Source organism: Mesoplodon densirostris, chromosome 8, assembly GCF_025265405.1.
Source record: "Mesoplodon densirostris isolate mMesDen1 chromosome 8, mMesDen1 primary haplotype, whole genome shotgun sequence".
NCBI classification, from domain to species: Eukaryota; Metazoa; Chordata; class Mammalia; order Artiodactyla; family Ziphiidae; genus Mesoplodon; species Mesoplodon densirostris.
This window is the reverse complement of record NC_082668.1, coordinates 32,349,243-32,365,126: the sequence shown is the minus strand read 5'-3', so window position 1 is coordinate 32,365,126 and position 15,884 is coordinate 32,349,243. Positions and strand designations below refer to the sequence as shown.

General features: G+C 38.6%; 1 protein-coding gene across 3 annotated transcripts in view; it reads left to right on the top strand.

Annotated features, from left to right (window-relative positions):
- PARD3B (par-3 family cell polarity regulator beta) overlaps positions 1-15,884 on the top strand; it is a 1,067,283-nt gene that overhangs the window by 171,086 nt on the left and 880,313 nt on the right. The gene's annotated exons all lie outside the window — the stretch shown is intronic.

The window sequence follows — 15,884 nt, the reverse complement described above, 5'->3', positions numbered from 1 at the left end:
GATCTGTATAGTCATTTTTAATGTACTTCTAAATTAGGTACATATTTCATCTCTTCATACAAAGTAAGTTAAATTGAAGAAATAACTACCTGAAACTTTGCTGTGAATATATAAGAACAACAGGTAACACAAGCTATTTAAATATTATTCTATTGTGAATAAATCCGAGGGAAAATTTGTTCATTCATATCCTACTTCTCTGCTTTTTGCTGTTGAAATAGAAATTTTAAAGTATTTTCCTGTTGAAATTACTTCCTTTTAAAAAGTTTCTTTGTCAGTATCTGCTAGAGGCATGTAACAATGCTGTCTTTACAGGATTTTTATAAAGGTCAAATGAAAATACAGTTAACTGTTATTTAGCTGTAGATTAATTGGTGTTTGGATTAATTATAGAAAAGTGATAATAGACTTTTCTTAGAATCTTAAATTACTGTGAGCCAACAAAAATACCCATATATTAGATGACATCTCTTATTTGTACTCATATGGTAACAAATAGAGGCCACGTTGGGTTCCTTGCCATGTGGGATTTCCTGCTGCTCTGGCCAGTAGGAAATTAGTGTAACTTGCATAGTTGTGGCCATAATTCTTTTTGTTTTGTTTTTTTCTGTGGTCTGCCCAAATCTGAGTGGTAGGTTGGTGTTGGGTCTTTTAAAATTTAAATGTGCTAAAATAACTCAAACTAAAGTATTGGAATTAAGGCAAAAACTGCATATTGCTTAACATTCAAACAACAGTTGAAATTATCAATAAGTTGGGAAAAGATACCATTAAACAACCTGCAGTATCATATGGGAAAGGAATCGGACAGTTCATGCTTGCAAAAAGAAAAAGAATAATTTGATATCTTGTGTATTTTCGGTGAGTTCTTGGAGCAGAAGGTAAAAGCAAAAGGGAAAAACTAAACTTAGAAATATGTGTCAAGGGATCTTGATCAGACAGTGCAGGGCTGGTTCTGTCAGCAGATAATAGGTGTAAGTAAGAATTTGAGCTAGCATCCGTATGATTCCGAGCTGACCAGGTGGGGTATCAGTGCTGCCTGTGGTATTTGTTAGGTTATGAGTTCTGCTTTGACAGAGACCATATGACAGTGGCTTAAACAAGATAGAAGCTTTATTTTTCTCTCATATCTAAGTCTGGATTGAAAGTGATTTTGGGAGTAGAAGCCAAGCATCTCTACTCTTAGGTGTCTTTCTCATCACTCTACCATGCTTTACCAGGAGTTCTTAACCCTGTCTATACATTAGCTTCATCTGGGGAGCTTAAAAAAAAAAAAAAAAAAAAAAAAAGGCTCCTGGGCCTGGCCCTACTGCAGTTGATAATTTAATCTCTGAGAATTAATGCCAACCGCAGACCTGAATCTGAATCTGTGGTCGGAACTTAGTTATAAGACCTCACCTGGCTGTAGGGGCGTCTAGGAAAGATAGTCTGTAGCTGCAGACTATCAGGCAAGGGTGCAGCTAAAACCTGGCTGGTTTTATTACTGAAAAGAAGGTACATACTAGGAGATGATTAGTTGAATTAGAGTTTGAGACACTCAATGATGATAACGATTTTCAGTCAATTGGTAGAGGAAAGAAGACAGAGAATGGAGTGTGAGGCTAATTTACATAAGTAAATTGGGTGGGGCTATACTGAGTACCTCCAGGAGACACAGGCTGGAGCCTGTAAGAGTCAAGCAGGTGAAAATGGCCAGGCCTTCCCTAGAGTAGAAGGGCTGCCTTAAAGGGGCAGTACTACCAGTTGTTGGCTAGTCCAGGAAAGTGGACAGGTTTTTACAGATCCAAATAGGAAGCTAGACCTTTATTGAAATGTCAGCCAAATTTAACATGTCTTTAAATTGAATATGGATCAAGAGTCACTTACTTACAAATTCTGACCTCAGTTTTATGGTATAATATTTAGAAGACAAAGAACATTTTTCTCAGTGACAAAGTAATGTTCCTCAGCATTTGTTCTAACATTTAAAAATATATAAAGAAGAAAAATGACAATAGTAGAAGGTATTTTAACAGACAGTAGCCTTTTGGCCATTTTAGTAGCACTGTGATACTTTGGTATTCTTAAGCTATTATATTCGAATTCATTTTATATTTTTTTGAATGATGCTTGCAGAACTCTAGCTGTGAAATAAGCTTACAGATTTTGGCTGCTTTTATTTTAACAGGGATTTGTGATATTTGTGACCCTCCACTTTGTCTCCAGTTCATTAAGAGCTACCTCTGTATGTAGAGGCACTTTGTAAACTATGAGACTGTACTGATATTTTTAGCACTTTGCACTGTGTCTGGCACAAAACACTAAATGAATAAATGATACCTTTGTTAGATAATCATTAGTGTTTCCATTGCCAAGACATCTACTGATTTTAATTACATTAATATCAGTGGGAAATCACAAACAAGAAATATTTCTGACATTATTCTTTTATCAATTTTTATAAACTAGGTAGATTTAAATAAACTTGTTATCCATTGACAAATATTGGACCTTAAAGACTGAGTTAATTACTTGGTAGAAATTAGTTGGTCAAGATGTTCTATGAAATGGAATTTGTTACGACTTCATAATGACAAAAAACATATTTCTAAAAATGTCTAACTCATATTTTAGGACGATTTTATCTGGTAATACCTGGTTGTTCAATGCTTTGGCGATGACAGCTTCTTGGATGACAGTGCTAGTGAATTAGATTGGCCCACTTCATGTAATTTAAATTAAAACCAGAACCCTCAGATGCATCTCAGAACAAACATATTTGGTTACTGTGCCCAATGCTCAATGTACTCCTTTTGTTGAAGGCAGCACTATTAAGATCTTGTCTCTAAAGTGCTTGACTAGTGAGCAGAGAGATGAGGCTTGTGGGCTGATAGATGCTCTCAGAGGTTGGACAGGTATTCTAATTGTTAACTTTTATTGATTCCAGATAGTATTGGTTTTGGTCTTTGTTAATCAGATGGGGAAATACCAACACTTTTGTGAGTGCTTGAAGTTTTCAGATGACCATGTTTACAGTGCATTCATTGTGTGGAGCTCTGGAGAGACATCTTCCAAATATGAACAGGATGCTGTCCTGCTGCCACCTTGCTTACTTGAAGAGGAACAGAGGCTGTGGTGTCTGCATCCTACTCTCACCCTCTGCCTCCTGCTATTTTGTTTGCCTGAAAATGATAGGTCAAGGAGAACAGTCAAGAATTAGCATAGTAAGGGCAATTGTTTCACCAAAATTTAACAATTGAAGTACAGTTTTTGAGTGTCACTATTTTAACACTTTACCTATCTCTGGAAATGATTAGTTGAGTTTTCCTATATAACCATTTGGCCACGTCTGAATACGAAAAAAATATTTCCTGGATCACTGTATTCGTTTTTTGAAAGAATTAACTGAGATGTTATAATATCATCTTTTCACCCCAACACAAACTTTTAAATCCTGTTTGAGTATATTTTTAACAAAGTAGACTGGTCTTAAAGTGACTGAGTCACTGTTAATGATTTAGTTCATTTTATGTTTATTAAGAAATGTATTAAAAAATGAGAATTCAGAAATTGCTCTGAATTAGTTGACCGTTTTTTTAGGCATAATACGTATATTTTGTAATTTGTGAAAAAAAATGTAGCTTGATTATGTTTCCCAGTAAACCAAAGACATTCATCTGTATTCTTTCAGGTTTGTCAAAGGACAAAAAGGAAGATTTTTGTCATTTGGTTTATTGGATTTTTCATTATTCTCTACACCAGTCAGGAGACAATAAACAATTTTTTAACAGTTTACTACATGTGCTGATGGGAGTTCCTCTGTTCCATGTTGGTTTAAAGCCACTTTCTTCTCTCAAGGGAAATCAAAAGTAGTATTGTCACTCTTATAGTTGCTAATGGGCTAGAAATCAGCAATGGGCAAAGAGGACAGTGTGATAAATCACTTACTAGAAGGGAGTTTAGAATCCAGAGTTGGGGCAGGATGGTAGAATGATAAAGGTCATGATAATTTGTAGGAGAAAGTGGGCATGATGGAAGTAAATTGAAGGTTGACCAGGTAAGTCTTTTAAGGGAGACTAGCATATCGTGACTGACATGTTGGTCTAACCTAATTACTTATATGACCTGAGAATAAATTCCAAATTTCTTCTGGCAAGAAACAGTGATTTGTTTTTCCTATGCAAGTAATAAGTTTGCTGATTTTGAGTTCTTGTATATAACATTCTGGGCACAAAACAAGAATATGAAAATTGTTATTCTTACAGTTACTAACCTTATGGCCAGTGCCTTTGCTTAAAACTGGTCTTCTTGGTCAGGAACCCCTTAGGTACTGCTTATACTGGAAGCCTTGAATATTACCTTGGACATTCCAAAGCACTTTTCATTATACTTTGTCTCCATTCATCTTAAAAGAGCAGTTAGTTATAGCTACTTTCATTAAGGAAAGTTTGATAGGTGATTATTTTTTTCATGTATTGTTGCTAATCAAAGTTTTAATTTTTAGCTTATCTTTTTTGCATTTCAGCCTATCCTTTCCTTAGGAGTTACTGGCAAATAATTGATACAATGTTTAAAAAATGGAATGTCCCCCAGTCTTATCATTGATTCAGAATGAAATCTTTTATGGATTTCATGCCCCACATGGAGCAATACTCAGTAATGTATTCATAGTGAGAAGGTACTTTAGAATTAATTATTTGTGTCATTCTTCCAGGTATCCCATCACTATTAAATTATTGCTTTCTTATTCAGTATAAATTTGCTTTTCACTGTTTTTGGTGGATCTCTATCATCAGTGGATAGTTAAAAATTCCCTTCCAGGAATTCCCTCTGATTATCTGTAACATCTTGGTTTGAATAATAGGCATGCTGCATAACTTGGAGAGGTGGCCCTTTGATATTCGGTTTATTAATTATTCATGGAGCAACTATGTGGAAGTGGAGTAGTAGGAGATACAAATTAATAGGAAAATACTGTCCTTGCTTTCAAGGAGTTCATGATCTTATTGTGGAGACAAGTTGTATGTGGAAGTCTGATTATGTGCCTGAAGAAGTAATATAGGCCGTATGTGCTATACAGTGGGTGTGGATGAGCATAGCAGAAGAAGTTACAGACAGCTAAAACTGATTCAGTCTCATCATAATTATTAGAATTTGACTGAGCCACCAGGCAGGGCAAGAGGGAGTGGAATTGGGAAGTAGGGTAGTGTCATGAATAAGTACAGTGTGATAGGGAGTTTCTACACTGAGATCTAGTGGAGAACATATTTAAAAACAAGGGATTGAACAGGAGGAAATTGAATATGAAGAAAGACAAATCTAGGTTTGCTTCCTGGAGATTTTGCTCTTCTGTGTGAACGGTGGATATTTAAATAATCCATTTCAAAATTCCACCTAATCAGACAGGAGAGGGAACTCGTTGTAGGACATAAAGCAGTAGTTTGTTAGACACAACTAAGGATATTACTTAAAGAATACAGGATTGTGTTTCAAAAAGTTGTAATCTTTTCTTTCCTGGGAAGAAAGCAAGAGAGAAAGTGCCTTGAATTTGGAATGAAATGCTTGAAAATGTATTTTGATGTTCCCCTTTTTTTTTTTTTTTTTGGCGATACGCGGGCCTCTCACTGTTGTGGCCTCCCCCGTTGCGGAGCACAGGCTCCGGACGCGCAGGCTCAGCGGCCATGGCTCACGGGCCCAGCCGCTCCGTGGCATGTAGGATCTTCCCAGACCGGGGCACGAACCCGTGTCCCCTGCATCGGCAGGCGGACTCTCAACCACTGCGCCACCAGGGAAGCCCCCCCCCCATTTTAATAAACATAGAAACTATGGTTAATATAAAGTAAGACTAAAGGAACATAGTAATTTTACTTATTTCATGTGCTGTGATCTGTTTAATTTGTCACATTTTATTTCCTTCTAATCATTTGGATTCATAATTTTGGCGACACCTTACAAATTAAAAAATACCTTGGAACTATGATCAATACCCTCTTTTCCCTAATGGTGCCATTTAGTTTAACCACCACTGGCCATTTGCAGGATGATAGTTTAGAGTCTGTGAAATCTACTTTACAAACTTTATGTATTTGAGCAGTCAGGTATAAAGCAGGAGTGAGTTTGAGGCTCTGGAATTTATTCATCCAATATTTAGTAAACTGTTGCCATCCTTTATCAGGGCATCCCAATGAGAATGTCAAAGAAAACACCAGAAAACCAATGAAATACCCATGTGGTCAACTCTGTAACTTGTGGGAGGTGACAGTGAGTGTTTCAAGGACAATTCTGACATGATCCCCACCTATGTCGCATAGCCATAGACATCTGGGAAGTGACAGTAGCCGACAGACCATGTTGGCACTGCAGAAATCAGAGGTGGACTAGCTCAGTTGGAAGAAAAATGTCATGCTGACTAGGAGACTAAGCAGCCACATGCAGCAGTGGCAGCCTGTGCTGTTAACAGTCACTAACAGACAGATTGAGTCCAGTGAGGGCCACAGGCCTCCCATCAGTCGCTCTGCCGTACTTGTATACACAGGAAGTTCTTTACTGTCAGCGGTAGCTTCTCTCAGTAAAAGGGAAGAGATCATTATGTTCATCCTCATGCTTCTGTTGGACGGTGACGGGTAAAGAATGCACCTTGGGTTATGAATGGTAATGCAATGTTAATGTGAATTTAACCTTGAAAGTAAATGCTGAGCCACCCCTAATAGCATCACTTAAAGTGTATTCCCAGTTCAGCTGCTGGTTCACGCTCATTCTTTCAAGATGGCAGCCCAGGAGTTGCAGTGTGTTTTAGGGCAATGGAATCAAAGGCCTGTGGACTGTGGAATTAAAATCATGGAGATATCCTTGCTTTTGCTGTTTTAGCACCTTGGCTGCTGAGCACCCCTGGAGAAAAATCATCAAACTGAGTGTTTTTATTTGGCTTGCTCCTTTTATGTTCCTTCAGTGGCAACCCTAAAACCTCCCTGTCTTGATGAAGCTCCATCCCCATCCCTGGCCTCTCAGCTCTTAGCTGATGGTCTTCCTAAGCTGCCTTATAGAAAAAAACAGAGCTTGAGGCTTGAATAAAGTTTCTCAGTTTTTCATCTTATTGTCTAAAAATATTAATTTCTTCCCCTAAGACTTAGAATTGCTTCTCCTAGCCAGGCTAATTCTTCCACTTACCCTTTCAATCTCATGTCTTTCCTTCTACCCCCAGAATTTAACTTCATAGGCCCCTTCTCTCTCCTGTCTTTAACCTCTGCTGTACTGACTTGTCTCAGCTCTGCACTGTTAAAACCAAGAAGAGAAAACAAACAACCTCCCGTATTTCCTCCTTGCATTCATTTCTCTGCAATGTCCTAATCTTTCCCCTTTCTCCCTTCTTAGACAAGTTGCTTAAATGAATTGTTTAAAGAACATGATGATCTCACTTCACCTCCTCATTCTGCAATTCAGGTTTCTGCCCTTATAATTCACGGAGGCGCCTTGACAATTTGAAAGTTCAGCAAGGACTAGAGTAAGAGGAAGTATTGCATGGCAAATGAGAAGATCATTAGGCCAGGATGGAAGACTGTCAGAGCCGATGGGCCCTTAGTGTTAAGTATTTTTTCTTGCCCTTTTTATTGGTTTGTTTTTATTTTTTGGCATGTGTGTGTTTGTTCCATTTGAATGGCTGCACCTAAGCATTCACTGAGGGCCTAGACTTAGTTTTTTTTTTTTTTTTTTTTTTTTTTTTTTTTTTTTGGCAGTACGCGGGCCTCTTACTGTCGTGGCCTCTCCTGTTGTGGAGCACAGGCTCCGGACGCGCAGGCTCAGTGGCCATGGCTCCCGGGCCCAGCCGCTCCACGGCATGTGGGATCTTCCCGGACCGGGGCACGAACCCATGTCCCCTGCATCGGCAGGCGGACTCTCAACCACTGAGCCACCAGGGAAGCCCCTAGACTTAGGTTTTTAATGAACTTCCAGCCTTTAAGGACTACTTTAAACTCAACAAACTAAAAATATTATCCAGAATTCCTGACTCAGTTATGTAGGAAGCTACATATTGATGATTGGTTTCTAAACAAAGTCAAGTATTTTCAGTCACGGTTTTCCTGTAATTTTACCATAACAAATAAACATACAAATTATCTGTGGGATATCTTTATCCATTTATGTGTGGTTTGTTCTCAACCTAGTTCCATAAAGTTTTCAGATAAGTGACTGCAGCACAATTTACTACTACAGTGATCAAGGGGAAGGAAATTCAAAAGAGGTTGGGGAAGACAAGGGCCTCAGGATGACAGAATGTGAGCAGTGACGCAAGGAGAAAACCTACACTGTTTGTGTGGAGTAGGCCAATTAATGGAGTGAAAGTCGCAGGAGTTTGCTTTTACAAAGAGTAAGAGGTGTTGAGGCTGAGGCAGTAATTACATGCAGCTTAATCAAGAAATTTAGCTGTGAAATGTAAAGGAGAAGTTGAGTATTGGTTGGAATGAGCTTGGTCTTATAAAGGATTTATTGCATAGTACATGTTTATATTCTAAAACTTGCAAAGCATGTTCACTTGCATCTTTTCCTCTTCTCCTCCTGAAAATCCTATTAGGTGTGATAGTAAAATTGTTATTGTCATTCCCTTTTTATAGATGAGAAAATCATTTCAAAGTGAGTTGCATAGCCCAACAAAGTAGAGAGCACCTGAGTTGGGATTTGAATGGAGGTTATCTTAATCCGCTCCTGTAAGCTTTCTGCTTTATGAGTCATCTTCCCTTTTAATTTAAGACTACTGGATAACAAAGGCAGAAAGAAAGGAACTTTTAAAGATAATGATAGAGAAGTTGTTGGGAAAAGAAGGGCTGGTTGTGAAAACAAAGTCTCTCAGTAGTTAGAACAGGTTCTAGAATGTGGTGGGTGGCAGCTGCCCTTACTCTTTCTTAAAAAAAATTATTTATTTTTGGCTGCGTTGGGTCTTCGTTACTGTGCAGGAGCTTTCTCTAGTTGCGGAGAGCAGGGGCTATTCTTCGTTGAGGTACGCGGGCTTCTCATTGTGGTGGCTTCTCTTGCTGCGGAGCACGGGCTCTAGGCACTCGGGCTTCAGTAGCTGTGGCTCGCGGGCTCTAGAGCGTATGCTTAGTAGTTGTGGCTCACGGGCTTAGTTGCTCCGCAGCATGTGGGATCTTCCCGGACCAGGGCTTGAACTTGTGTCTCCTGCCTTGGCAGGCAGATTCTTAACCACTGCACCACCAGGGAAGCCCAACTGCCCTTACTCTTAAAGAGGAAGAAAGATATTCATTCTCTGCTATTTCAGGACAGGTTGACAGGTTGAATATAGGATCTGGGATTTAGAATGTGTTAAGTAAAGAGTCTTGGTGGGTATGGGGTGAGGGCCTCATTGCATGTAGTCCCCAAGTGAGGCCTGACACAAAGCCTTCGACGAACATTTGCTGGTAATGGTGCAAAATAATCCATTAGGCTGAAAGTTTTAATTGGGTCTTAGGTAGCCGTGCAACTGTGTATTTGTGACTGCTGTTTGCCAGTTTTCATGGATCATTGAAATATAAACACTGAGCACTTTGCTCCTAGGTTGCCAGGTTTTTTTTCCACATTGATCCCGATCTTCTTTCAGAACCAGCTCTTGCAGGAAAAAGAACTTAGAGATTTGTAAACTCTCACCATGTTCCTTGGATTCTTGCCTACCTCCTCAGTGAGAAGAGGCAAATTGTGCTTCTGGAGGCACTAACTGGCCCATCCCCCAGGCTCTTGTTTCCATAAAGCTGAAACTCTTGTTGCAATAAACCTACAAATGACTGTCCATCTCACAGATGCTTAAGATGTGATTTTTATGGCATAATCTTGAAATGTGATACCTAGCAGACATCTCCTATGTCTCACAGTGTTAATATATCAATAACATATATATTACAACTTTGTTTCTTAAATTATCTTCTTCAGGTACGATTAAATTATGAGCCTCCAGAGGATGAAAGGGTCATCATCTTATCATGCAGCAAAGCACTATTTAGGCATTTGGTAAATGCTTTGGTCTCATGTTTAAAAGTTGCTGTTACATGACTTATTATTTTTATAATCCAGCAATGACCTGCTTTCTTTGTTACATACTTGCTTTAGACAGTTTAACCCCTTTGGTTAACCATTCATTTTTTATTTTTGCGTTGCATTATTTTCCACTCCAAATGAGTAAATAAATTGAAAGACCAGATTAGTATTTATATCGTTCTGACTATAGTGATCATTGATTCCTCCTCCTTTTGTTTTTTCCTTTTTATATGAATCATTATTCTTGTCATTTCCCTCAAGTTACAGGCTGTTTAATACACACATACACACACACACACACACACACACCGGTATATGTATATATATTAAGATGTATATTCATGTCTATATCTTATAAATGATGGCTATGCCTTGGGTTTTAAATGGTTAATTTCTATAGCGTGGTTTTGCTGCTTTGTAAGCAAGTTTTCTGTACCATAGCATTTTGTCATATATAGCAAAATGAGTATGTAGTTTTTTACATGCTCAAATTGATGTTAAAACTGCAGACAGAAGAATACTTGGCTTTCTTAAACTTACGCCCATCCTCCTAAAAGCAATCTTGCAAACAGATGTAGGGGAAAAAATAGTGAGAAGGCTGTTGTCTTTCAGAAGAAAAAAACTGCATAGTGATATTCTGAAAGGCTCTCATTGGAGAATAAAGGATGTAATCTCTGTATTAAACACAGATGGAACATTTCAGTCTCAGCTGTCATTGAAGAATTTCCATATTAGTTTGGATTGCACACCTTTGGGGCATGTATAAATGACAGTGATAAAACTACCTCTTTGCTGAGCTGGAGTGCACAACATCCCTTTATCTGTGCCATCTGGTGCTACAGAGGATGGCAAATTCTCTCTGCCATGATTTTTCTTTCTTTGGGATTTATAGACTTTTTTAGCATAGAATGTGTTTGACCAAAATCAGTCTTTGCTCAGATTTCAGTGGCAACAGATTGAAAAGAGAAATGGAATTCTAAGATTAAAAGTGTAGGAACAGGCAGAAAAGTTAGTTTGATGCACTCTTAGATATTTTGGAGGGTGGTGGTTGATTACAAATATGGTGCTTTGTAAGCCTTGACCATATCTCCCTCCTTAGTGGTGGAAAACTGTTCCTAGTTTTGTTTTTGCCTTTTTTTTTTTTTTTTTTTTTTGCGGTACACAGGCCTCTCACTGTTGTGACCTCTCGCGTTGCGGAGCACAGGCTCCGGACGCACAGGCTCAGCGGCATGTGGGATCTTCCCGGACCAGGGCACGAACCCGTGTCCCCTGCATCGGCAGGCGGACTCTCAACCACTGTGCCACCAGGGAAGCCCCTGTTTTTGCCATTTTTTGCTGTTGTTTGTAGCGTAATAAAAATAAACAATTGATGCTCTGGTTGTCACCCATCGAGGCAGTGAATGGTGGCTATTATGCCTTAGAGCTCTTACTTTATTGTGGATTCTGAAAATTGGATTACAGTGCTTTATCACCACTTCCTCAGTTTATCTATTTTAAGACCAATCTGAAGATTTATTGCCTTTGGTCTTGTAATAACTTGTGTTCCTTTATTGTCTGCCATTGTCTGTGATTAAAATCGAAACAAAGTTATATTACATTTTACTAACAAAAGAACATTCCTTGTATGAATTATGAATTCGTGATAGAAGGTTTATAAATTATTAGGTTTTAATATTTCCCCCCAAATTGGGCTTAGATTATGTAAAAGCAATCTAGACCCACTTAGCAGTTTATTTGTTGTCACAGAATGCCAGTGAAAGAGGTGACTTTCCCCTGGATGAGTTCAGCAGAGAGCTGTACTAGGCAGAACTCTCTAAATTGTTCATCAGTAGGATCACCTTTGAAATGTTGGAGTCCAGGATATAGTCATGAGAAATGTGAAGGAAAAATTTAACCAAGTAAAACTGGGAGCTCTTTGAGTTAAAAGATGCATAAAATTAAATGATTTAAATTTATGTTAAATATACGATTACATGTGGTCTAGCTGAGTTATAGTCATTTTTAAGTTCTTAGATAAGTGCAATCTGGTTAGAACCTGTTCTGACCAGATTGGGTTAGAGCAGAACTCAGGGGAGTTGACTGAACTCTTGACACCCTTTACAGTTCCCCAAGGTTATTTACCTTCCCTTTTTCATACTGGAAGAGTAGGTTGAACCATCAAGCTCTCCTTTTGAGCTCACTTGCTGTGAGGTAGTTTGTTTCCTCTAAGCCTCCTAATTTACCCTTACCATCCTTTTTTGATGAAAAAAATAATTGTATGTTTTTTTGGTATGGTTTTCAAAATTAAAAAGTTGTCAGGTCTGCCAATGTGTAACTTAGTAAAAAGCCAGGAAAACACTACCTTTTTTTTTTCGCGGTACGCAGGCCAGTCACTGTTGTGGCCTCTCCTGTTGTGGAGCACAGGCTCCGGACATGCAGGCTCAGTGGCCATGGCTCACAGGCCCAGCCGCTCCGCGGCATGTGGGATCTTCCCAGACCGGGGCACGAACCCGTGTTCCCTGCATCAGCAGGTGGACTCTCAACCACTGCGCCACCTGGGAAGCCGAACACTACCTTTCTTATTGCCCGTTCATCAACCCATTGCCACACATAAGCAGTTGTGCAAAGGAGCTGGACTGGATTTCAGAAACCTGACCTTGTTTCTTAGACACATTGGGTGGGAGGGGTAGGAGGAGGAAACAGCACAGTCTTCCTCTGGCCATGGTTTTCTCTGGACATCCTCAGTGCCCCAATATTCTGGTGCTGGGTAAGAAACCATTGATAGGAGACTGTTAATTTATTACCTTGCTCTTAGTCTAACATTCACAGAAGAAAATAAGGATTTTTTGCTTCCCCCCTCCTTTGGGGACTTCCAAATTTAAGCAGTTACTAGAAGCCTGAAAACACGTTAATTAGTAAAACTCGCCTTTGTATCCAATTCTAGTGATATATCTAACTTAACTATGGATATTTGGACTAGGTAGGTATTAGCATTTAGATGTTCACCTTTACAAACCTGAGTAGGTTTATTGTGGCAGTAGACTATTGGAGAAAAATGCCTGATTTAATACAAAGATTTTTCAATATAGGACTACCTAATTTCTGCCTCTTTGGCTCAACTTTACAATGAGGGCACACACAGCACCCTAACTATGAGCCTCTCAAGTTTCTATCCCATTCCTAGCAGGGCGCTTGCCATTATGGTGTCTTTCACAATAATTTTTTTTAGTGTTAAGTTCATTAGATGTGTTAAAGGAATTCACACAGAGAAGATACAAGGTGAGCTTGGAAAATCTTACTTACCTAACCTAAAAGACACTCAGTCTAATGAAGTCACCTCAAAAGGAATCAGAAGCCAGCTGGACAGGACTTCAGTGGTAGAATTTTGGAATTTTGAGCATCAAAAATGAAGTCCATAGGGCTTCCCTGGTGGCGCAGTGGTTGAGGGTCCACCTGCCGATGCAGGGGACGCTGGTTCGTGCCCCGGTCCGGGAGGGTCCCATATGCCGCGGAGCGGCTGGGCCTGTGAGCCATGGCCGCTGGGCCTGCGCGTCCGGAGCCTGTGCTCTGCAACGGGAAGGCCACAACAGTGAGAGGCCCACGTACAGCAAAAAAAAAAAAAAAAAAAAAAAATGAAGTCTATAATATATTGTAACACTGAATTTTAAAAATTGAGAAAGTAGCATTAAACATAGTGATATACAATAATAGCACTACAAATGACATAAAATGAAATACTTAGGAATAAGTATGACAAAATATGTGCAAGATCTGTACGTTGTAAACTACACAACATTGCTGAGAGAAAAAAGACTGATTTAAATGAAGAGAACGTTTTTATGGATCAGACTGTTATTAAATTGATAATTTTCCTCAAATTGATTATATATAGATTTAGTGCGACACCAACAAAACTCAGCAAGCTTTTTTTTTTTTTGGTAGGAATTGATAAGCCAATTCTGAAATTTAAATGGAAATATAAAGAAGCTAGAATAGTGAGAACAATTTTGGGAAAAATTGAAGAGAACTTACAGTACCTGATTTCAAGATTTTCTTAAGCTACTTATGTAAAAACAGTGTGATAATGACATTAGGATAGAAAAATAGATCAGTGAATAGAACTCAGAAAGAGACCTTCTTTATGTCTACTAATTTTTTATAAATGCCTCCACCCCTCAGGCAGTTAAGTTGGGGAGAGGATAGTCTGGCTAGTAAACGGTGCTAGTAAAATTGGATATTTATATGCAAATACAAAAACAACTCTATCAGTATACAAAAATTTATTTTAAATGGATCATAGATTTATGAAATTTCTAGAAGAAAACATTGGAGAAATTTTTTTCAATTTTAGGTTAGACAAATATTTCTTACCATAAAAGAAAAAAATGATAAATTGGACTTACTATCTGGCATATACAAATAACTCTTATTTTATATAAAAATTCATCCTAATTAAAAAATGAGCAAAGTATCTGAACAGACACATCAGGAAAGAAGATATAAAGATAGCCAGTAAGCACATCAAAAGGTGTACCAAGTCTCTAACCATTAGAGAATTGCAAATTAAAAACTACAGTGAGGGCTTCCCTGGTGGCACAGTGGTTGGGAGTCCGCCTGCCGATGCAGGGGACATGGGTTCGTGCCCCAGTCCGGGAAGATCCCACATGCCGTGGAGCTGCCGGGCCCATGATCATGGCCGCTGAGCCTGCGCATCCGGAGCCTGTGCTCCGCACGGAGATGCCACAACAGTGAGAGGCCCGCGTACTGCAAAAAAAACAAACAAACAAACAAACAAACAAACAAACAAACAAACAAAAAACTACAGTGATACCCCTATACTCATTAAAACAGCTAAAATTTAAAAAGTGAAAATAGAAAGTATTGGTAAAGGTGCAGAACAACTGGAACTCTCACACGTTGCTGGTGATAATTCAGAAAATGGTATAATCATTTTGGAAAACAGTCTGACATTTTAGGTTAAACCTATGCTTGCTCAGCCATTCCATTCTTAAGTATCTACCCGAAAGAAATAAAACACATGTTCACACAAATACTTGTATGTGAATGTTCATAGCAACTGTACTCATAATAGCCCCAGACTAGAAACAACCCTACTGTCCATCACTTGGTAAATAGATGAACAAATTGTGCTATATTTATACAATGAAATTCTACTCAGTAAAATGGAGCAACTCTTTTTTACACGCAGAAGAATGGGTGGATCTAAAAAGCATTTTGCAAAGTGAAAGAAGCCAGACACCAAAGACTATATACTGTAATATGATTCCATTAAATGAAATTCTAAAAGGGCAAAACTATAATCATGCAAATTAGATCAGTGGCTTCTGGGGGGTGAAGTGAGGGAATTAACTGCACAGGAACAGGAGGGAACTGTTCGGTAGGCATGTTCTATATCTTGACTGTGGTGATGTTTGCACAACTATATACATTTGTCCAAACTCAAGCTTTACCATTGAAATGGGTGAATTGTATGTATATTATTCCTCAATAAAGCTGTTCAAAAGTAAGAATGTAGTTGTGCTTGAAAATAAAAAAGGAGAGGATTGAACAAAATGAAAACATAACCCCCAAAAGAAAAAACAGAAAGAAAGTAGTCTGCCAACTACACATTTAGGAGGAATTACAGCGTTTATAAGATTATTTTGAAAATCCAAAAGTAGCAATTAATTCAATCAAGAGTCATCGATGCTGCTAAAAACCATTTGGAGAGGTTGTAGGAAAACAAGACATTTACAAAGATTGCTCTGCAAACTGTTGACTGCTTTTATTGGCTAAAATGGGCCTTTCCTGTGGCACCCATGCTTGTCATCAAAATATGTATCACCAGCAGTAGGTAACCTGAGCTTCTTGATGTGCACCTCAATGAAATGTTCTTGCCCACAGTA